General features: G+C 44.6%; 1 long non-coding RNA gene across 7 annotated transcripts in view; it reads right to left on the bottom strand.

Annotated features, from left to right (window-relative positions):
* Positions 1-24355, bottom strand: part of LOC144825091 (uncharacterized) — a 1621997-nt gene that overhangs the window by 1376002 nt on the left and 221640 nt on the right. For all 7 annotated transcript variants that reach the window (XR_013609275.1, XR_013609265.1, XR_013609268.1 and 4 more), the window contains exon 2: positions 22758-22910. This is a non-coding gene — a long non-coding RNA (uncharacterized LOC144825091). The remainder of the gene's footprint in view (positions 1-22757; positions 22911-24355) is intronic.

Here is a 24355-nt window from a genome sequence, read left to right as displayed (position 1 = left end):
TGAGGAAAAGTGTTCTTATTGTCGGCGTCCATTTTGTGCCAGGACTCCATTGTTTTTGCATTGCCATTTTGTGTCAAACACCCACACACGCCCCCCTGGTCATTTCTGCTGATGCCTGAGAAATTCTATGTGTCATGACAAAACCCTGCCTGCAGCCTACATTTGTGCCCAAAAACTGTCGCACACCCAACCCCCTGTTCTTTGCAGTTCAACAGAAAGCCATGAGTCACCCACGCCCTGTGTAAACAAGCTTGTTTTCCATCTCCTGCTCCTTGCCTGGTAAACATCCTTGACACCGTGATCAGGTTATCTGGACAATAGTCTGACTGCTGGGCCTTGATCAGGGTGATTGGACAATGGTTTGAACATCAAAGCTTTGATCAGGCTGATTAAACAATGACCTGAGTGCCGAGCCTTGACCAGGTCACCAACTACAAACATCGCCTTGATCAGGTTATCAACTGCAAACACTGCCCTGATTGAACAATGGACTAACAGCCAAAAGAGTGGGATGAAAATGTATAAAAGGCTTGTAAGCTGCGGAGAAAAGCAGTAGCCTCCTGGTTTTTGTCTCTGTTGTCTCTGACTAGCTTGGGACTCTGTTCCATAGTTTTGTATCTGAAGAAGTACTATCATCATAGGTAGACCAGAACCCAGAGATGTAGTTAAGTAGATTTAATGGTTCAAGTAAGTTGGTACAGGGTGCCCCATCGGGAGCAGCATCCTGCTGCTCAGCCCCATTCAATCCAACTGGTCACTCATTCAAAGCATGCACACACACCCAACATTCTATGACATCACACGGATGTATGACATTACAACGCATGCTTTTACCATGCACGCCTTTACATCGCAGTTTTTACAACGCATGCTGTTACAACGCATATCGTTAAGGGGTGCTGGATAGTGAATAGTTTAATTTACTATTCCAACTCCAGTCCCCGTGGATAGTAGGGAAGGCGTTGGATAGTAAATTAAATCCATTCCCTATCCTAGAGCGCCCCCCAGCGCAATGCGTTGTAATGACATGCGTTGTAATAGTTGCGTCGCAAAGGCACTGCGTGGTAAAAGTTGCGTTGAACAGGATGTTTCCCCATCACACTCATGCAGGCTGAGCATCCAGGACTACATATCTTGGAATAAAAATGTCAGCTCATCTTGGAGACTTAATCGCTCTCAACTACAGCCCACTCTTGAAAGAAGTAGCACTGTCTTTTAAAAAGTATTTACAACAAGGGGTGGTGATGGACAGAGTCTCTGAATTAAGCAGAATACTCTCACCCAGTCAAGAGATCAGGGCTAGATCCAACACCGTTTTTTAGCTCATTGCACCATCCCAGTTTCAGAACCTGGCTGTATGCAAATTAGTCTGTCCCTGGCCCAGTGCATCATGGGAACAGGGCAGACCAGACTACAAAAGCCAATTGTTACACTGGGAAGGAAACAAGCTTCCAGGGACCGGTTTCTGGCATTTCAGCCGTCTTCGGCCCGGCTTGCTTGAATCCTGATGGTGCAATGAGCAAGGGACTCACATCTGAGTATACCCTTCCACGCTTAGGGTGGACAAAAATATTTACAACAAGGGGTGGTGATGGACAGAGTCTCTGAATTAAGCAGAATACTCTCACCCAGTCAAGAGATCAGGGCTAGATCCAACACCGTTTTTTAGCTCCTCATTGCACCATCCCAGTTTCAGAACCTGGCTGTATGCAAATTAGTCTGTCCCTGGCCCAGTGTATCATGGGAACAGGGCAGACCAGACTACAAAAGCCAATTCTTACACTGGGAAGGAAACAAGCTTCCGGGGACCGGTGAAGGACTGGACTTTTAAGAACCAGCGGTGCCAGGGAACAACACCTGAAACCTTCGTAGGATACCTGTTCGGCGCACAAGTGACAGAGACACGGGACACTTCCTTCGGCGTCAAAGATCAGTTTATTACTGCAGGGATGCAAAAGTCATGGGAAGTACAACAGAGTGTAGGTTCCAAGAGTCTGCTTCAAATTGTAAATGTGGATCGCTCCTTTTATACACGTTTTCAGCATTCAATAACGTAACGAACAAAAGGTTACAACTCAGTTCCCACAATAAACTTAAAAGGGCTTCATTCATGGTGTCGGAAACCCGGAACATAATCACAGTAACATGTGTCGGTTCCCAACTGTAAAAGCACATTATCCTGCTGGTATGCACATTCCACTCTAGTTGTAAAAGGACGAGAGCAAGAGACAGGAACAGGTGCAAGGAAGTCAGACAACAGAAAGAGAAGGAGTGTGGAGGTAATATCGGAAGCGCAATCCCAGGATCAAAGGATTCGAGCCGAGCGCATGCAAGGCTAAAACAATAGGCCAACGTGGGAAGATTACCCAGCTGCGGAGCCATCTGTCTCTGCCGTGTCATCCCCCAGTCTTGGGAATCACAGGGTCATGAGGCGGACATTTGCCTGTTCGCTGACTAACGTGAGGGCAAGAAACAAAATGGATGCCGTATCTAAAATGGAACCCGAGGGTAAAAACGAAGAAACCTGTAAATAAGACGAACCCTTCTAAGTAGCGTATCGAAAATGCGTACACCTATTAATCTCGTCATTTACGGTTCATAGATACCACCCTCGCTAGCATCGTAACGGAGCTCATTGCTCCTCAGACGCTCCTTTTGCCCTCATGTAGGCAAGCACTAGTCGGAATCATAATCAATTTCGATATTCATCAGATCATTCAAGTGTTGCTGGAACATCATCTTATTCATCAATGTCTCGCCGGTAACAGATGGCCTTCTTATACACGTTGTAGCACAAAGGCCACATAAGGCAGGACCACACTGCACACAGAGACAACACGTGAACAGAAACGTCACAACAACCCCTATAATCATCAGAATTTTCCAACCCCAAGTTGACATCAGACCCCAAAACCATCCTAGAAGCGTCCAATCTCCCTCGTCCACGTGTATGGACTCCGAGATTTTATGCAACTTCGAGATGGCTTGGTAAACCGTTGGAGCGTTATCAGGTATGAAAATGCAGCAGCTCGAATGGATGACCTTACACACACCACCTCTGTCTGCTAGTACTACATCTAGAACCATACGGTTCTGTAGCGTCATAAGCCTATCCGCTTGAAGCTCTGCTGTCAGATTACCAAGGGCACTTGCAGTTATGTTAGCGGTTGCTTCCACTACACAAGTTAACTGTCTCAGATTCCTGCTATTGACCATAGGGCCCCAAAACGGTAGGAAACCCTTAAAGAAATCTCCTGCTTCTTGACTGGCAGTATCTTCTTTACTAATGACACCTCTCATAACTCTGGTTTTGTGATAATCTGAGGCAACAGTGAAAGTTGGAGGCAAAAGATTCGCGATATAGCAGGTACCCGAGAAGTCATGAGGTAACCACGTATATGCGCGATCATAACATACAAAATAGGTACCCTTGGCAGTCAGAAAGACAGGGGACGAGAGCATTGGTAAAACGTAAGTATCAACACAAGCACTCTTCCCAAGCTGAGCTCTCGGATTTCGACCAAGACCTTGCAGACAGAAATGACCGAGATGAGGTACGATCCAGATTGGAGATGAGCTTTTAAACTGCCTATCATTCACTGATGTACTATACTCGACCTCACTCAGATCCTTATAAGCTCGCACCTCTTCCTCTGGGATAAGTGTTGCGTCAAAAATATCTCTATTTAAATCTGCAATTGCTATTGCCAAGGACTTGTGGTACGGGCCAGGACCAAGGTTTGCAGAGCGAGGCTCTCGATGGGGGTAGGAGTCTAGTGCACTACGGAACATGGTCTGGAATGCTCGAGCTGACCCTTGGGGGCTATAAGGAAGAACAAAATACGGGATACCCTTATCCATGGTATGTGGCATTAACCCACATACCCAACAATTGGTAGTGTTCATCACCAACTGATGCTGATGTAGAAGTTGAACAAAAGAATTGTTCATAAATTCCGCACGTCTGACCTGTTCATGTTGGGGCAGAAGATGAAAGGAATGTGGAGACATAGTGGAAACAGAATTTAAATCAAGAGAAGGAGGAGTAGGTAAAGTAGAAGGCAGCAATGATTGAAAACCAAAATATACTCCACCCACCAGCAGCATAGAAACAGTTAGGAACAACATAAAAACCTGTAACAAAAAACATTTTTTCCGAAATGTCTTGTGCAGTTTGGATCTTTGCGCCACCATTTTCTCAATTTCCAACAGCTTAGAAGACTCCATCTTCTAAAAACCGTCCGTGACGTTCTTGACGCACTTCGTTCTGAGTAGCGATTATCAATCCCCAGGAGTTCCCAGAAATCGACAAAAGTAATCGACCTAGTGTCAGATACCTGCTAAACAGGAGGAAGTACCCGCACGGCCCTACGGTTAACCCAGATGAAAAGGTTTTTAATCAAGAGTTCATTGAGTTCAATATACGCCTCCTAGCTGTAAGGAAAAAGGTACACAATATATATATATATATATACACGTCCACAATTTTTATGGCAACAATAGAGGTGATGTAAATTCGTAAAATAAAAAATAATTTATTAGTCTGTTAGCGCGGTCGAAGAAAGTATCGACTTCTTCCGGGGCGAGTCTGCTCTTCAAACAGTGGATCAGACGGCAAAGGAGTGTTCGATTGTCCACGCAATTGTTCAGAACTTGAATTCTCCAATGCTGCTGAAAGAGGGTTAACTCCGGATGGTTCAACAGGGGTGTCGGGTCTTACTGTGTTATCTCCTACAAGCTGCGCGTCACTAAACGGCACGTAACTTAGAGGGACGTGAGTTTCAGACGAGCAGAATCCTTTTCTGATCCAACTATCTGCTGGCAATGGGAGCAGAACTTTCTTGGTGTGGGTGGCATGTACCCAATGTTTTTTCCCTTCCAGCCGAACCGCAGTCCTCGTTGCCAGCAACACCTGGTAAGGTCCCACGAACCTTGGCTCAAGATTTCGTTTTCGTCCAAAGTTGCGGGTAAGAACCCAATCACCTGGTTGGAGCCGATGACCAGGACCCTCTGTTTGTACCGGTAGAGCCCCAAAGACCTGTTGATGAATCAAACTCAATTTAGCAGTCAGATCGTAGAGATAGTCAATTAACATTGGATATTCAAGTCTGTCAAATTCTTTAGGCCTCGGAACTCCCCAAATGTTCGCAGGACGGCCGAACACAATCTCATATGGGCTGAGCCCTACTCGAGAGTGCACAGTCGCTCTGGTCGATAGGAGAGCTAAAGGCAAAGCGTCGGGCCATGATAGACCAGTCGTTGCCTGGATTTTGGCAAGTTTCAGTTTCAGAGTGCCATTATATCTTTCCACTAAACCCGCAGACTGAGGATGATTAGCACTATGAAATTTCTGATTTATGCCAAGACCACGACATACACTCTTCATTACACTTCCCACAAACTCACTTCCGTTATCTGACCATACAATCCGATGCATTCCATACCTGGGGAAATACTCTTTGAGTAGGACCTTTGCTGTGGACAGGGCAGTATTATCCTTTAGGGGGTAAGCCTCAATCCATCTGGAGAACGCACAAACTACAACCAAGACGAACTTTAAATTATTGCATCTCTCCATGTGGATAAAGTCTAACTGAATAACTTCAAAGGGACATGTGGGAGGAGCAAAATGACCACGTGGAGTGGGGGTGCCCTTGCCAGGATTATACATCAAACATACCATGCAATTTTTAACCACTCTCTCCGCACATTTAGTAATTCCATCATTCTTCCATACGGGCGACAGCAACTTACATATGCCTTTCGTACTAATGTGTGATGTACCATGAGCCATAGTAACAACAGCAAGCACGTATGCATCTGGTAACATCCATCTCTGCTTTTACGACAAATCAACCCAACATCCATTCTCGTCTAACTTTCCCGTACTCTCTTTCCACTGAGTCTTTTCCATCTCAGTAGCTTCATTCTGTATCTTCTCCACACTCTCAACTGTGTCCTCACACATACTAGTCTCCGCTGGCCATCTTACTGAACTCGCAACGTACACTCGATTTGTCAAATCTCTAGCCGTCTCCTTCGCAATCTCATCCGCAAACGCATTACCGCGACCAACATCATCCGTCACCTTCCGATGCGCACTACATTTGATTATTGCCACCTCTTTAGGCAATGTAAGTGCGTCCAAAAGGTCATTCACAAGCTGTCCGTGCTGAATCTTCGTACCATGCGACGTCAAAAATCCTCTTTCTCTCCACAATCGACCAAAACTATGCGCCACACCAAAAGCATACTGGCTGTCTGTAAACACATTCACCCGCTTCCCTCTGGACAACACACACGCTCTCGTCAAGGCGATCAACTCAGCCGCTTGGGCCGAATTCTGACTCAATCTCGCAGTTTCCACAACCGTACTCAATGTTACTACAGCATACGCAGTCGTCACATCACCATTTGGTAACTTAGAACATGAACCATCCACATACAAAATACCATCGGGATCTACCAATGGAGTGTTTTTCAGGTCAATACGACCCTTCGTCTCCTCTTCAGTTCTCAAATAGCAATCATGTGGTGTTACATCACTTAATTCCATGTCGATCGGCAACAACGTTGCTGGATTCAACACATTACACCGTTTTATCCGTATGTGACTTGCCAATAACGTCAACTCATATCCAGACAACCTTGCGCTCGTCAAATGTTGAGTTTTCGTTCGGTTCAAGAGAGTGTCGACTGCATGCGGGACCATCACCGTGAGCATATTATCCATGACCAGACCTGCGGACTGTCGAATGGACGCCGCAGCTGCCGCTGTTGCTCTCAAACAACTCGGCAAGGCTCTAGCTACTGGGTCTAAGGTCGAAGAAAAATATGCGCATGGACGTTGTTTGTCGCCAAATTGTTGTGTCAGAACACTCAACGCACAACCGTCCCTCTCGTGAACATAAAGTGTGAACGGCTTATTGTAATCAGGAGTACCCAACACAGGAGCCGAACACAACGCATCACGCAATTCAGAAAAACTTTTCTGACACTCTTCAGTCCATGGCAAAGGAGATGAAACATCCTTGCACGTAAGGGCTATCAATGGTTTCGCCAACAATGAAAAATGTGGAATCCATTGTCTGCAGTATGACGTAATACCTAGAAAGGCACGTACATCTCTCTGAGTCTTTGGCACAGTCATTCGAGCAATCGCTGCAATTCTCTCTGGGGTCAACCTTCTCCCATCCTTTGACAGTAAGTGACCTAAGTAGGTTACTTCTTGACAACAATATTGTAGCTTAGAAGGTGACACCTTGTGATGTAAGTCACATAGGTGCTGCAACAATGATACTGTAGCGGTTTTGCAAATAGCCTCTGTATCAGCTGCCACTAATAGGTCGGCAACGTATTGAACTAAGGCTGCGCCTGTCGGCAACACAAACGCATCAAGCTGACTTTTAAGTGCTTGGCTATAGATCGATGGACTCTCACAGTAGCCCTGTGGTGCGCGTTTAAATCTAAAACTGCGACCACCTAGTGAAAATCCTAATAGGTCTCTGCTTTCCTCAGCGATCGGAATACTAAAGAAAGCATTCTTTAGATCAATTACCGTGAACCAGGAGGCAGAAGCCGGAATCAGGGTCAACAAAGCCGTGATGTCAGGCACCACAGGAAACTGGGGAATCACGATTTTATTTACTTCTCGCAAATCAATTACTAAGCGGTACACAGGAGGTTTAGTTGGATCTGTGCGTTTCAAAATCGGTAACACAGGACTATTACACACATTGCCTCGAGTTTCTTCAATGACATCCTTTTCGATCAGGTCATAAATGATCGCTAATAGTGCTCGCTCACCATCAAAAGAGATACGATACTGTGGTATACGTGGGAAACGCACATTCGATTTCAACTGAACCACATAAGGTGGGATGTTCAATAAGCCTACATCGTTGGGACCCGTAGCCCATAACGACGCAGGAAGGGAACTCAATTCCGGTGGGAACTTATCAATTGATAAGTACATAGGAGAGATCACTCTCTGACCTAATGTAAGCTCCACTCCCGCAGGAGAGCAGTACAAAGTCGCATATAACCGTTTTAACAAATCCAAGCCCAAAAGATTCTCACCACAACCAGTAGATAAAATCAATGGGGCCTCTAGCTCATGAGGACCAATCGTAAGGGACAAAGGGCTAGAGACAGGATTGCTAACAGGGGCGCCAGAGAATCCAATGGAAACATTTGTTAAGCCGGACAAAGGTGCGCCAGGGAGTTTCGAGTGCATGATGGAACTTTTCGTCGCACCAGTGTCTAACAGAAAAGGCTCAACTACGCCAGATGTAGCAACTGCGACGTAAGGCCCACTCTGATCAACCGGAACTGATACTACTCCCTCTCTCTGTCGGTGGCTGTCCTAGTAGTGGTTACCTGCATCAATCTCATGTTCGACGTAATAATCGTCCACATGATACTGTGCTGATTTATCAGACCTCACATTTCGTTGGTCAAAATAATTATTCGCGTCTGATGGGGTATGAGGGCGCTCATGATTTTGATTTTGAGGGGCACCGCGGCCTCTACCTCGGGGTGCTTGTTGAGGACCACCACGACCCCCTCGTGCCGACACACCGTTAAGCCGGTCACGCAAAGCTGGACAATCATATTTTATATGGCCCTCTCTCCTACAATATGCACACTGATTATACCCAAGCGTAGATCTAAAGTCGGAGAAGTCAGATCGTGACTGCATTCTAGTGGACTGGTCTCGTGGTCGATACTGCTGTTGCGAATCATTTTGATTCGAACGTGGAGGATATGCCTGCTGTAACAAAACCTTTGTTTTGAGCTCCTTCGTTTTCTTATCTGAACGATCACTTTCTTCTTTTTCCCTATTCTCATAATATTGAGCCGTAGCTAATATCTGTGCAGTGGTTGAAACAGCCCATGCACTTTCTGAATTCTTCAATTTGTTGCACAGCTCAGGCAACAAATTTAACACAAACTTATCAACAAATAACCGTTGACCACCTTCGGTGCTCATGTCCTGACCACTATGATCGACAAATGCCTCCTCAAATCTAGTAAAGAAATCGGAGACACTCTCGTCTTTCTTTTGCTTACAAGCTGATAATTTATCCCAATTTACCTTCATCGCTGGCATGAGCGTTTTCATAAGCGTAATAATTTTCTGAGGCAGATCCGTAATCAACGGCTCAGGCTTAGCCCCACCAACTTGTCGTCCATCTGCCGCTACCAGTGTAGCCCAGTCACCACCCAACTCAACTAAATGATTCTCTTGGCGAATTTTTGCCCAAATCGGTTGTGGTACGACATTGCCAAACAGCATGTTGATGTCCGCAAGATTCATAATAGTAGCGTCTACCAGTTGAGACAACTCCTTATAATAACCTGCCGGATTCTTGCGTGGATCAGGTAAAGATTGTTTCACCTACAAAACTTCTGATCGCTTCCATGGGAGGTGTATCCAAACTCTCTGAAAGTATGGCAGAATCACAGGATTAGCTTGCGGATCACCTGGCATGTATACTGGCGGAACCTCTCTCATAGGATACTGACCAGAGTTTGTTTTCTGAGTATCGGAATCGTCATCAAACGACACTCGAGAAAACACTGTGCACCGTAAGGCTAATAATCGCTCTAATGCACGTCGTACATCTCCACCTACAATCATGCCGTTTGAAAATTGACTCTGAAGTTCAGTCATATCGGGCGGTACATTATCTAAATCATCATTATACCATTCTTCTCTCAAAAAGTTACACATTTCTTCAAACACAAATCTCTGAGTGGGCTCATTAAACTGAGAAAACGTATCAAAGACCACGCGCGGCGGGTAGTTAGCAGGGTGTCTTATCCATCTACGCGCCATAGTTACCAACGTGGCACTCTCCCTTCCACCAGGGATTTGACTGCGCCTCTGAGGAGTTTCAGAGACTTCGGATCGAAGTAACGATCCAGAAAGTGGGGAGTAAAGAGTAGCGACAGTATTAGGGATACGATTACGAACAGAAGGAGAAAAAAGAACAGGAGCAACAACATTAGAAGTGAACGTAGGGACAGCAGAGGTAGCCGGGACGGCTGAGGTAACAGGAACAATTGACTGAGGAGGTACTGGCAAAGGAGCAGTAGGGATAGGATCAGGTGGTAGGACAAACGCAGGACCAACAACAGGCTGACCAGCAGCCACTGGAACTACAGGAGGAACTACAGGAGGAACTACAGGGGCTGTAGCACCCTGTGCATAAGGAGGTGGCGATTTCATCAAATACGCTAACAGAGGATCCTCCTTCGAGTCCTCTTCTGTCTTATCAAGACTAGTTGATAATACCGGATAACATTTGTCTATCCTCATGTGATGTAGTCTAGTGGAAACTTCTATTTCTTTTTCTTCTTTATCTCGCTGACATTGTTGTACAACTTGCATTATCGGGACGATACCTTCTTTACGATTCTTTTTAAGCTGTTTGATTTCTTTCTGTTTGGCCTCTTTACGCCACAACCGAAGGGAATCAAACATAGCTGGCCTAGCTTTCTTCTTAAATAATTTAGTTTTTAGATTATCTAAAATCTCCATTTCAAAACTTCCGTGTGGTGGCCAACTAAGGATACCATCCTTTCTCGTGTAACGGACCCAACAGTCATTATATATAATAGGGCCCACACCATGTCGACTATAGAGCTCATATATCGGAGTTCCAACTGGAGGTATCGGACACGAGTCCTCCAACCGGGAATCCTTGTTGCAACATTTGAAGAAACCAATGAAACCACTACGGCTAGGCATCATGCACACTAACCAAGTATCAAACTTCAAGGGTTACCAAAGTACTAAATCTTCGTGAAAGACAAAACCCTCGGTTTTTGGCAATTGCAACTGTCAAATAACAACTAAGGACCAACAACTAAGCACCACAAATGCAATGGAACCATGCAAACAACTAAGCACCAACAACTAAGGACTGGGAGCGACCCACAAATACTTAACTGAGAGCTCGATGGCGTCACCAGGAAGGCCCGTCTATCGTCTCGCCATACAAAGGACTACGCCAGGCACCAAAACAGGTCGACAGTCAGAGCATCGATCCGTTGCAGCCGTCAGGAGGCGGGAATCTTCGCGGGAAAAATCTTTGGACCACTTATTTCGACAACAGGATCGATGAAGCGGGGTGCACCTTTTCCTCGGAGATTTCACACGAAGTTCCTCGCAATCGTCAGGGTTTGGACCGGTACCGCTGATGTCGCCCCACGTTGGGCGCCAACTGAAGGACTGGACTTTTAAGAACCAGCGGTGCCAGGGAACAACACCTGAAACCTTCGTAGGATACCTGTTCGGCGCACAAGTGACAGAGACACGGGACACTTCCTTCGGCATCAAAGATCAGCGTTTATTACTGCAGGGATGCAAAAGTCATGTGAAGTACAACAGAGTGTAGGTTCTAAGAGTCTGCTTCAAATTGTAAATGTGGATCGCTCCTTTTATACACGTTTTCAGCATTCAATAACGTAACGAACAAAAGGTTACAACTCAGTTCCCACAATAAACTTAAAAGGGCTTCATTCATGGTGTCGGAAACCCGGAACATAGTCACAGTAACATGTGTCGGTTCCCAAATGTAAAAGCACATTATCCTGCTGGTATGCACATTCCACTCTAGTTGTAAAAGGACGAGAGCAAGAGACAGGAACAGGTGCAAGGAAGTCAGACAACAGAAGGAGAAGGAGTGTGGAGGTAATATCGGAAGCGCAATCCCAGGATCAAAGGATTCGAGCCGAGCGCATGCAAGGCTGAAACAATAGGCCAACGTGGGAAGATTACCCAGCTGCGGAGCCATCTGTCTCTGCCGTGTCATCCCCCAGTCTTGGGAATCACAGGGTCATGAGGCGGACATTTGCCTGTTCGCTGACTAACGTGAGGGCAAGAAACAAAATGGATGCCGTATCTAAAATGGAACCCGAGGGTAAAAACGAAGAAACCTGTAAATAAGACGAACCCTTCTAAGTAGCGTATCGAAAATGCGTACACCTATTAATCTCGTCATTTACGGTTCATAGATACCACCCTCGCTAGCATCGTAACGGAGCTCATTGCTCCTCACCGGTTTCTGGCATTTCAGCCGTCTTCGGCCCGGCTTGCTTGAATCCTGATGGTGCAATGAGCAAGGGACTCACATCTGAGTATACCCTTCCACGCTTAGGGTGGACAAAAATATTTACAACAAGGGGTGGTGATGGACAGAGTCTCTGAATTAAGCAGAATACTCTCACCCAGTCAAGAGATCAGGGCTAGATCCAACACCGTTTTTTAGCTCATTGCACCATCCCAGTTTCAGAACCTGGCTGTATGCAAATTAGTCTGTCCCTGGCCCAGTGCATCATGGGAACAGGGCAGACCAGACTACAAAAGCCAATTCTTACACTGGGAAGGAAACAAGCTTCCGGGGACCGGTTTCTGGCATTTCAGCCGTCTTCGGCCCGGCTTGCTTGAATCCTGATGGTGCAATGAGCAAGGGACTCACATCTGAGTATACCCTTCCACGCTTAGGGTGGACAAAAAGTGGCACAAGATCCCATTGAGTCTTGTCGGCCGGATCAATCTTATTAAAATGAAAATTGTCCCCAAATTTCTTTACTTATTTAGGTGTATCCCTCTTCGACTTAGCAGTACCTTTTTCAAAAGACTCGATGGGTTATGCAGTAGCTACATATGGGGCTATAAGAAAGCCCGCAGATCTATTCAATCATTGAAACTTTCCACTGAGAAAGGTGGACTGAAGTTCCCTGACTTTAAACTATATTTTTTTGCTCGTATTCGAAGTTTGCTAACCACTAAACTACCTCAACCTTTTTATTATGAGTTCATGTTAGGCTCTGATAGTAGCCTTTTTCTATTAAGGGTCCATGATCCCAATTTTTTCAAACGGGTTAAATTTAAGACCGCTAGAGAAATTATCGCCATTTGGAACACTATTATGAATTATGGGAAATTTTCTTTCTTTCATTCAAATTTACCTTTATGGGACAACCCAGGCCTTCCCAGGATCTTCTCTGATGGGGCAGGTATCTTCTGGGCTAGATGTGGGGTTCGTACATTAGGAGACCTTTTCGGACATGAGGGCTTTTTAGATTTCACGTTATTAAAAACTATATATAAATTGGATGACGCCATGTACTTTAAATACATACAAATGAAATACTTTTTAGTCAGAAAAATGAAAATTAAAGATGCTAGCCAATCAGAAATTTTAAATTGTCTGTATTCTAACAAAAGTAAATCAATTATTAGTGAGGGGTACGCATGTCTAATAAATCTAAAAATGGACGACTGTAGCAAACTTGCCATCAAATGGACCAATAGGATGGGTATAATATATAACACCAAACCAAATTTCGGGTTCATTACGCCGAATCAATCAGGTTGTCCAGTCCTCTAGCTTAAGACTACAGCACTATAGAACTATTTGTCAACTCTACTACACGCCGCAGAGAATATCTAGCTGGGCAGGCAACAATGATGTCAGTAGCCGTACGAAGTGTCCTAAATGTGAATTACACGCTGCCGATTTAGTTCATATGTTTTTTTCATGCCCGTCTTTGACTGAATTTTGGGGGAAAATAGAAGACATACTCTCCTTTAAACAAATAATTAGCCCGAAACTCACTGCACAGTTGGTCTTACTCGATTTGCAGGATACAAGTAACATATCCAAAGACCTCATCACTATCTTAATTGCCTGTGCACGACTGGTCATAGCTAGGGCATGGATCTCTCCTCATCCCCCGCACATATCGGAATGGTGGGCTTTAAGTAAGGAGATACAGCTGATGGAATTTTCACTAGCAAAACTAAGGGGACCTCAACCTTTAAGGAAAAAAGAGAAAATTTGGAGACTTTTTTTTATAACATTATTGTTTGGTTAATGCTGGCCAAAATCATTACTTATTCATTTATTTATTTATTCATTTATTTTTTTTACATATGTTCCTCTGTATCATTGACTACTGTATAAGATCTTAACGCTTTATGAATTTCTTATGTCTTTCTTCTTATATTTCTTATGTATGTGTCTCTTGCAATGATCAATAAAAATATTTAAAAAAAAAAAAAAAAAAAAAAAGGCTTGTAAGCTGCGGAGTAAAGCAGCAGCCTACTGGGTTTTGTCTCTGACTAGCTTGGGACTCTGTTGCATAGCCCGGGCTATTTGAATAAATCTGGGTTCCTCCTGCAGACGAAGGCTCCTGTGTCTCCTTTTACTAAGTATGGAGGGTATGGCAGACTTGGGCGGCTCCCGCCGAGACCCAGTAAGTGGGTTAATCCGGTTCTTCAGGGTCATATTTACAAGTGAGTGGCGGAGCGCAGGTTAGCTCCAAAATTGCTAACGCAGCGCTCCGTCAATTTTGAAACGCAGGGATGCGGCGTATTTACAATAATACGGCTCACCCCTGCGTTTCTCCCTGTGCTGGCACTAAAATAAGCTGCCTAGCGCCAAAGCAGGCCCCCTAGCACCATAATGCGGCCTGCGATGAGGGAATAATTGTTTATGTGCAGGAAGGTGTCCCGTCCTGCACATAAACAATCCAGAATGGCGATTTGTAACCCCTATGGGTGTTACATTGTGCAGCACGGTAAATGGTCAAAATATCGATTCCAAAATACAGACTAACCTAAATATCGACTATAAATATAGAATGGACAAAATATCGAATTGACAGAATATAGGCATCAAAAATATCGTTTTGAAGGTAAGTAATGTAATATCGATTTTAAAAATATAGACAGTCAAAATATCAAAGTACATAATATAGTTTATTAAAAATATCGAATTTTTAATAATATCCAACGCTTTCCCTACTGTTGCACTCTCTGGAGTGGGAATAGTAATTTTTACCCCTACGCTATCCTACGGTAATAATATTGTGTATCTTTTATTAATATTATGTTAATATATATATATATATATATATGTTTTAACAGATATGATTGTATATATATTGTTTTATAAGTTAAATTAGTTATTTTGTAATTCTAAGGTAACTTAAGTATTTTTAGGTATATTTTAGCTATTTATTTTTAATATTTTTTTAATTTTACATTATTTTTAAGAAATTCGATATTTTTACAAAGTATATATATATATAAACGATATTTTGGGTTTGATATTTTGGTACTTACCTGTTTGTAGATAGGAATTCGATATTTTGTCTGTCGATATTTTGGAATCTATATTTTGGGTAGTCTATATTTTGTCCGTCGATATTTAGTCAGTGATCCGTGCAGCACACATAGAAACAGCAAAAACGAGGAGAAATAAAGCATTTCTACTTGTTTTGCCATGTTAAGACTATGTTTTCCCTGGTCTTAATTTTGGCGCTGGCTCCTATTTACGCAACCCTTGTAATTAGGGGTTAACATCAAAATCAATGGGTGTTGCGGTGGAACGCCTACTGTACCACTTATTACCTACACCTTTCACACAGAGGGGTCGATTCCGATCCGGTCAAAAGCGCTCCGAATTGTCGTTCGGAGCGTTTTTCCCCGTACGATTCGCACCCGTAAGCGTCCCCGTACGAACGACGAAGTACGATCCGTACCAGGAGCCGTACTCCGTACGAGTCGTACAAGACACCGTACGACTCTAATCTCCGTACGACTCTCCCTCGGAACCCGCTGTACGCGACATCTGTACGGTTCGCGGCCGATTTTTCCGACCCGGCAAGTACGATTCGTGTTGGGTACGCACCGTACGACCCTTTTCCTACTGGAGCTGAAAAGAGTCGTAAAAGCAGAGTTCGCCCCGAAACAGGTACGAAACGCCCCCCCCCCCGGGTACGGCGCGTACACCCCCATGATAGCAGGGGTACGCGCCGTACCCCTGCGATCATGGGGGGTACGTGCCGTACACACAGCATACATGCGGTATGCACCGTACCCCATGTACGCTGGGTGTACGGTGCGTACCCCATGTACGCTGGGTGTACGGCACGCACCCCCCATGATCGCAGGGGTACGCGCGTACCCCTGCGATCATGGGGTGTACGCGCCATACGGTGTGTATGTGATTGTGTGCTTTTCCATACGAATCGGCTTTACCTGACGTGGACCGTACGACTCACGTCCTGGTACCCCGGTCGGGATCGTACTCGTCAGGTCGTACGGCGTCTGTACGAGTCGTACGGAAATGGCTCCGGATGCGAGTCGTAAGGACGGTGATTTTACCGGATCGGAATCGGCCCCTAAGTGTAGCATGAATGGGGGCCTTATTTACAAGGTGGCGTTAAGCCATGTTAAGTGGCCTAATGCCACCATGTAAATAAGGCAAAGTCCTTATTGCAACAGGAACGTCATTTAAAGTGGCATTCCTGTGGCGATAGGGGCTTGTAAATATGCCCCTTAGTTGGTTTCCCAGTTCCTAAGATGGCAGTTCAGGACCTTTCGCCACATCCTGTATCTACAATCCCTTTTCTGTGAATGAAGACACCTGCTTTTCTTGTCCAAGTACAGAAGAACACGTATGGAAAACAATTTTTAGATTACTATTTATGTTCATTAAACAAAGTGTAAAAATTAAATAGTCTGGTAAAATCCGGTGAGCTTTTTAACTACTGTGTAAAACAACATGCAGACGTTGTAGAAATTTTGAAACATCTCCGTTGTTTAATTGCTATGATTTACAGAACTTGAACTTCAAGAGAAAAATATATTTAAAAAACAAAGATTAATTCTTGAATTCACAAAATATTCACAAGTTGTGTAATAAACATGGAAGACTGTGAGCTGTCATTAACTGTTTCTGGGTAGGGGCGCTTGGAGCACATAAGGGCTTATTGCAACACTATAACAAACAAAATACAAAAATTGTTTAAATATAAATGGAATAATACATGTGTATTCTTTAACCCTAGGTGGGTAACTCCGTTCCACCAGCAGAGTTAACAGAGATTTGCCTACTACGAACTCCATGGTGAACGCGAAGTTAGCCGCTCCCTCCCCCTTTCCAAATACTTTAAAAATAATAAAAAGAAGGCACTTACCTGTGTTTCTGCTACCTCCCCTGCCTGCAGCTCTCCTTCCTGCTCTTCTTGCGTCCTTTTCATTAAAAAACACTACGTTGTACGTCTTGCGACTGCGCTTGCACACGCGCAAGACGTACAAGGTAGTGTTTTTTTCAATGAAGAAGGACGCGAGGCGGCGAGGAGCAGGAAGGAGAGCGGCCAGGCAAGGGAGGCAGCAGAAATACAGGTAAGTGCCTTCTTTTTATTATTTTTAAAGCATTTGAGAGGGGGGAGCGGAGCTATGCGTAGCTCCACAGAGGTTTTTTCAAACTCCATGGAGTACGCGTAGAGGCACTTCGCCAGCTCCGCCCACTGTTAGTATTCTTTATAGATACAAAAATCAGATTGTGAATTTCTGACCTTGTATTATTGCCACGATTTCTGGAAATGTCTTGAAACAGGCATGCCTGCAACTCCCCTAGAAAGGATTATGGTCGGTGCTTCCCCACCCCCCAACCCCTCCCCCCCCCCAGACCACCCTCCATCCACTAGCCTTACCCACTTGGGATGTCTGCGGCGGATGCAGTGCTGCCGACATTAGCAGAAGCAGAGTTCTGAGTGGAACCCTGCGAACACCCAGGCTATATATCTAGCATTCAGGAGCATCATTGAAACCCAGACTTGCTGTTGGGCTCCAAGTCCCACACATTTTGTTATGCAGATTTGTAGTAGGCATTATCACGTGGGAGGAATCCTGGCACTGAGCAGATGTGAGTCTAGCCAAACCTAGGGCATAGTGGGACTACTGGGAAAACCAGGTCTTCAACTCCTTGTGGAGTTCGAGAAATAAGGCGAAGGCTCTTATGTGTAGTGGCAAGTCATCCCATGCTTTAAAAGCTATGTAGAGGAAGGTCTGACTGCTGGATCTGGTTTTCCAGATGTGTGGGATGTGTGCAGGTAGGAGTTCGGACAAGCGGAGTTCTCTGAAAGGTCTGTGAATGCAGCTGCGAATGTTGAGGAATGCTGGGCCAGTATTATGTAGAGCCTTGAAAGTGTGGGTGAGAAGTTTGAATTGTGTCCTTTTGTGAATGGGGATCCAGGGAAGGTCCTTCAGGTCTTAATGAAATGTAAGTGTGACGTGGGAGGTTAAGAGATATTCTAACTGCTTAGTTTTGAATGGTCTTCAGTCTTTTGCAGACCATTCATTCCTGGCATAGAGGGGGTTCCCGTAGACCAGCTTGCCTGTGACAAAAGCAAGCATGATGGTTTTCCAGGTGTTGACAGGGATTAATGTGAAAATTTTCCTCAGCATCTTCAGAATATGGAAGCATGAATCGGTAACAGTGTTGACTTGGCCGGTCTTGTCTAGTTAGCTGTCTATGACGATCCCGAGGTTCTTGGCGTTGGTCCGAGCTCTGTTGACCTCCAGGTGGAGTTCCATAGTGAAGCGCTTTGCCTGAAGATTACGATTTCTGTCTTGTAGGTGTTTACCTTCAGACAGTTGGTCTTCATCTAGTGAGTGATTTCAGTCATAGAGACACTGAACTTATACTGTGCATCTTCTACGTGAGTGAGAGAATGAGTTGTGTGTGTTGTCACCGTAAGATAGGGCATTGGTGTTGTTTGAGTGGATGTTGCTGGCCGGAGGGAGCATGTATGCTTTGAAGAGGGTCAGGCTCTGGAAGGATCCTTGCAGAACTCCGCTGATGAGGATGCAGGCATCCACGATGTGCAGTGTCAGGCTGACTGACTGAGTCTTTCCAGTCAGAAAGGAGCAGATCCAATGGCGTGCGTGTACTTGGGTTCAGATGTCATGTAGGCATTGGTAGGGGATGGGATATGAGATTGTGTAAAATGCTGCAGAGAAGTCCGGGAGGATGAGGGCTGGCGTGTCTCCTCTGTCCAGAGTCATGCAGATGTCATCCATGGCAGAGCTGAAGGCAGTTGTCGTGCTGTGGTTGGGTCTGAAACTAGTCGGAGTGGAATTGAGGAGTTCCTGGTCTTTGAGGTATTTGGTGAAGCATCTGTTGATGATTTTCTCTAAAACCATGGCCAGGGATGGAGGAAGGGAAATCGGTCTGTAGTTGGCAAGCATTAAAGGGTCGCAAAGGGTTTCTTCAGATATGTGAGGACAGTTTTGTGTTTCTAATCATCTGGGAAGGCCACAGAAGAAGTGCAGATGTTCATAATGGATGTGAGCATGGTGCTGACGGGTTTCCGTCATCTGGATTAGGTGTGGTGGGGGAAGGGGTTCGATGCTGCCCATAGTGGATGGACTTTATTGTGGTGGCTGTTTCTTATGGGGTGATGACGGGCCATGTAGTTAGCATTATTTTTGGATAAGTTCCGGGGGTAGTGGTGAGGTCTATTGTGTCTTCTAGTGGGTTGGAACCACTGTAAATGGCAGTGATTTTGCTGCTGAAAAATTGGGATGGATTGCTTCAGAGGTCATGCACGGGGGTGGCTGAGTTGGAGGTGGCCACTGGTTAGGTGAAATCCTTTACAATGGCAAATATTTCCTTGCTTCTATAGGTACTGGCATTCGTGCGGTCCACCAGAGCAGCATATTTGGTGGTCTAGATCATTTGGTGGTAGCCTCTCAGAGTGGATTTGAACAATAACCTGTCTACATTGTCTAAGCTCAAGCTGTTTGAGGTGGTGTTTCATCCGTCTGAGTACTCCGTCTGCCAACTGGCCTGGGGTCTAGATCTTGTTGTATAGCTGTGTTTGAGAGGGGGGCTAAGAGATGATCCAATTGTTAAAATTCTTGATGACTTTGTGGAGACCGTCGCTGTGTTCAGGTTGGTGGGTGTTGAGACCGGTGTTTTAGTCCTTGTCAGTGATGCTGTTTCAGTTTCAGTGGGATTGTCTGGCAGTGGTGCTTGTGCATTGGACCGGGACGGGAATGCTGAACTTGATGAAGGTGTGGTCTATCCAGGAGACTGTAGTGGGCTTGTTGACTCAGATTTTGTCAAAGATGGTAAAGGTAGGATCCCAGAGATGACCAGCGACATGGGTAGATCCATTTACATGTCGGTGAGGTCCAGTCTTCCAATGTCTTCTATGAATAATTTTGAGTTGTAGTTGGAATAGTTTTCCAGCAAGGTCAATGAGTAGTATGTAATTGCTAGAATTGAGAGCGAGTGATACAACAAAGTCTGTGATTGTGTTGGTGAAGTTGGTGTGCGGTCTTGGTGGTCTATAAATGAGAGTGCCACTTAGGGTTTAGTTAGCTGTGCTGTGGACCTTGAACAAAGGTGTTCCAAGTTATAAGATGCTCTGTCCATGAAGGTGGTGCAGCTGCTGGCTTTCTTATGGATGATTCCAGGCTTGTGAAGTCTATTTTGCCTGCTGAATTTATAGTGGCAGGATGGTTGTGGTGATGTCAGGTGCCAATGTCAGGTTCAGCCATGTTTCCGTAAGGAAAAGTAGGTCCAGGGTGTTGTCCTGTTGCAGGTCCCAGATCTCAGTGGCATGTTTGATGAGTGAACAGGTGCTGAGGTGCATGCATGCAAGTACAGAGTGTTGTGTGGGTGGTTGCAGGTCAATGAGAGTAAGAGAGAGTGGGTGTTGTGTGGGTGCAGTGAGTGTTGACTGTGGATAAGTGCATGAAAACTTTCAGGAAGTGCAGGAAAACGCTCCCTCTGTGTTGTTGTGTGGAGTAGTGAGACAGAATTGTGAGGAGCTGTGATAAGGGTTAAGGGCACGGAGGGTTTCAGCAGGATAGCAGAGGGAGGGGGGAATACCAGGGTTTCTGGTGCTTGGCATGGCCAGTGTCACGTCTTCACTGCAGCCGTCATTAAGCAGATCCTGGGAGGAAAAAGGAGGCATGTCACCTCCTGTGCAGATGGATCATGGGAAATCCAGTGATGTCACTTCTTGCGCAGTTGGATGATGGGAAATCCATTGATGTCACTGTCTATGCAAATTGATGATAGAAATTAGTCCTCTTGCTTAGCTTCTTCTTTAAAAGTCAGTCTTGGCAGCAAACCAGCAAATTCACTTCCTGTGCAGATTGATGATTGGAAATACAGTAGTGTCACTTCCTGTGTAGATAGATGATAGGGAATCCAATGTTGTCACTTCCATTGCAGATGGGTGTTGGAGAGGAGTCCTCTTGCTTGGCTTCTTCTTTTAAAGACAGTTTTGGTGGTGAATCAGTGATGTCACTTCCGGTGCCAATGTATGATCGGAAATCCAGTGATGTCACTTCTTGTGCCGATGGACAATCTGGTGATGTCACTGATTAATATAGAGTGGGCACAGATACCAGTCAAGCCAAGGGTCACTGGAACTGCAGAAGCTGTCATATCACCAGCCAAGCAACAGTGTACCCTGGTAAAGAGCCAGGCTGCTAGCCCGACACAGTAGAAAACCAGGCTCACAATAGAATGAGACCTCCCTGGATTAAGGCATTGCTATCCTCAAAAGCATGGAGTGGAACACCCACTTATCCTGCTAGGCCCAGCAGCGTCAGAAAGCCATACATGCCAATAGACCTGATTCAGGAAGGAGACTCCAGATTGTTTATGCCAAAAATAGTTTAATTTTGGCTGGCTCCTACCTGAAATAAACCTCTATGTCAATAGACGTCATTGGGGGAAATACATTCTCCCAATTATTTTTTTTTAAAACTCCTACTTTCCTCTTCTAAAATGTTGCAGTGTATAGAAAACACCGCCAAGAGTCCTCACGAAAACCCAGGTCATGATTTGAGCTAGCAGAATACTAAACTTGTGCAGCACAGGCAGGACAAGACCAGGTAAGGTAACACAGTGCTCAATCTTTCACAACAGCTTGGAGGGTGAAAGCAAAACTGTCTCTGTGGTAAGAGAACTACAGCAGAGAGATCTTCCTTCAACAGTACCTTCTCATTACTAGAGGACTTCAGCCTATTTCCCCCAGCAGTGCCCTCTCTGCACTTGAGTAATTTAGCAATTTGAGCTTATTCCATATGTGTCTTCTCCACATTAAAGAATCGAAATCCTGAAATCTTCATCTATGAGTGCCATCTCGGTGGTTTTGTGACCCCAGGTAGAGTCAGCTTCCTCCAGCAGGGCGTTCTTGGCTTTAGGATTCGCTTGCGGTGAGAACTTTGTTAGAGATGATCCTCAAGGTGGTGACAATCCTCCTATAACGCCTTCTCCCTAGCTTAGGATACAAACTAGGGTCCCAGGTAGTATTAGCGGTCCCCTGCAATGGCTTCTTGGTGCCAAAAGACATTTTGAAATCCAATTCCCAAACTATTACGGTTTGCACATATTATGCATTTTTATAAGGATGTACAGATTTCAGTAGCAAAGTTACCTGCAATTAGGGGAGTGTTGGCACTATTGTATCATTCAATGCCACCCCTACAACACAGAATTTTAGTGTCTTATATGCTAAAAACTGCATCTTTCACACTCTTTAAGATGAGGTGATTTGCTGTAACGCTGCTGTTAAAAAAAGGCCAAAAGTTTTTGGGGAGACAATAAACGCAGTAGTGATGGATAGCTGCAGTGTGATTTGTATTTGTCTTGGCTTCTCTTTGTTAGACACGTAAGATACTGTTTCTTGTCACCCTTCATACCCACTCCTCGCTGGAGTTAAACGGTGATATGTTGGTTTTGGAGTTACAACAAATCTAACTTTTTGAGATTTAAAAAAATAGGATGACGAAAGTTATTTCTTAATTTAAAAATGTAACCCACACCCCCAAATTGCTCTGAAATTCTACTCACGGAGTATATACTGCAGTATAGCAAATAAACAAGCATCAGTAAAGCCAAGAGTTCTGTCTTTAATGTACTTACGTGGTGTGCCTCACTGTAGCTGCTCCGCCCAAGTCTTCCTATAGTGCTAGGCTGCCTATGTATGAGCATGGCTCCTTGCTTAGTGCTTGCATGCACTGCCTGGTTCATGGAAACAGAGTATCCCGTTTAGAAGGTTTAGAGAGACCTTTCCTCCTAAAGTGCAAGATGGGCATTCACTTATCATCATCATAATAAGCTTTATTTCTGTAAAACCATCAAAGCAGCTAGAACCATGAAAATCAATAGATATAATTCAACATGTACAAACCATCATTTCCGGGTATCCATATAAGCTATGATTCCAAAAGTGCAAAGACAGACCAAAACATAAAATATTAAAATATGCATAGAGACTAGCAGCAAATAAACAGTACAATAATAAAGCTGACCATATACAAAGATTTACATGTACGCCAATCAAGGGAGAAATGCTGGTACACTACAATGTTATATCAGCAACAAATTCAAGGAAATTTGAGATCTTAAAAATAAAGCTCATTAAGCCTAGGGAAGAAGGGCCAGTGTGGAGAAGCGTGTCTCTGTGGTGATCTATTAAAGCAGGTACAGCACCTATGATCCTATACACCAGCTATGGTAAAAAAAATTGGCAACCGCACAAATCTGTTTTTCAGAAACATCTGCACGCAGCAACCTAAGTGCCTCAACAGATTGCCTAAACCTCAGATTTCTGCACACAGGAATTAGCCACCGCTTCTTAGGTTGCTCGAAAGAGTGCATCAGGGTTTTGTCTGCTTTAAGGCAAACTGGGTATGTAAGTGAATGATCGGTATTAGATTTCCACTTTCCAGTAAAGGTCTTAACAGGGAGGGTGACATATCGAAATTTGACATATAACTGTTTAGCCAAAGGTGCACTGACATAATCTAAAAACTGCTCAAACTCCCTCTGAGTTTTTGATATCCATGAACTCTGCTGTAGTCAAACCCAAATTGGTTCTTCTGACTTCTGCAGCCCAGATGTACTCCCAAAAGACCTCCTTCAAATTAGATCTAGTTGGCCAGGCAGTTTGAGACTTCTTGCCCAAAGATCTTCAAGACCCATTGAAGAGAGAGAGATGCCTTAAAACTTGTCACCCATTTGACATTCCTGCCCTTGTCCAACTCTACAATTTCCCACTAAGCACAGAAATAATTTGCTAGGGCAGGAGTGGTCTTCAGTCTCCACCAATATAATACAGGCCGCAATTTGACCTTTTACTTGATTGAGTTGATACCAATGTCCCACCTTAATGGCAGCATAGGGGTGCTCTGAGGAAGCATCACCTGCGATATTAAACATGTATTTTCAGCGAAGGCCAGTAATGTGGTATCAACATATCTCCATAATTCGGCTCCATATAGGGCAATAGCAACTGCCTTTGTTTAATAAGTAGATATAGCCGGAGATCTCTGTCTCATTAGTGATGCATTGTATAACTTAGACAATTCACATATAATATTTCCTACCCAGTTAGTTGAGGTATCTAAGAGGCTAAGCATACTACAGCTCAACATTCACAGATTCAAGAAGACTCCCACTATAAGTGTGTTCTTGCAACACACCTACACTATGGCACTCTGTCTCCATCAAGGCACTCA

This window comes from Lissotriton helveticus, chromosome 1_1 (genome assembly GCF_964261635.1).
Source record: "Lissotriton helveticus chromosome 1_1, aLisHel1.1, whole genome shotgun sequence".
In the NCBI taxonomy this organism is placed as follows: Eukaryota; Metazoa; Chordata; class Amphibia; order Caudata; family Salamandridae; genus Lissotriton; species Lissotriton helveticus.
This window is presented reverse-complemented; position numbering and strand designations above follow the sequence as displayed.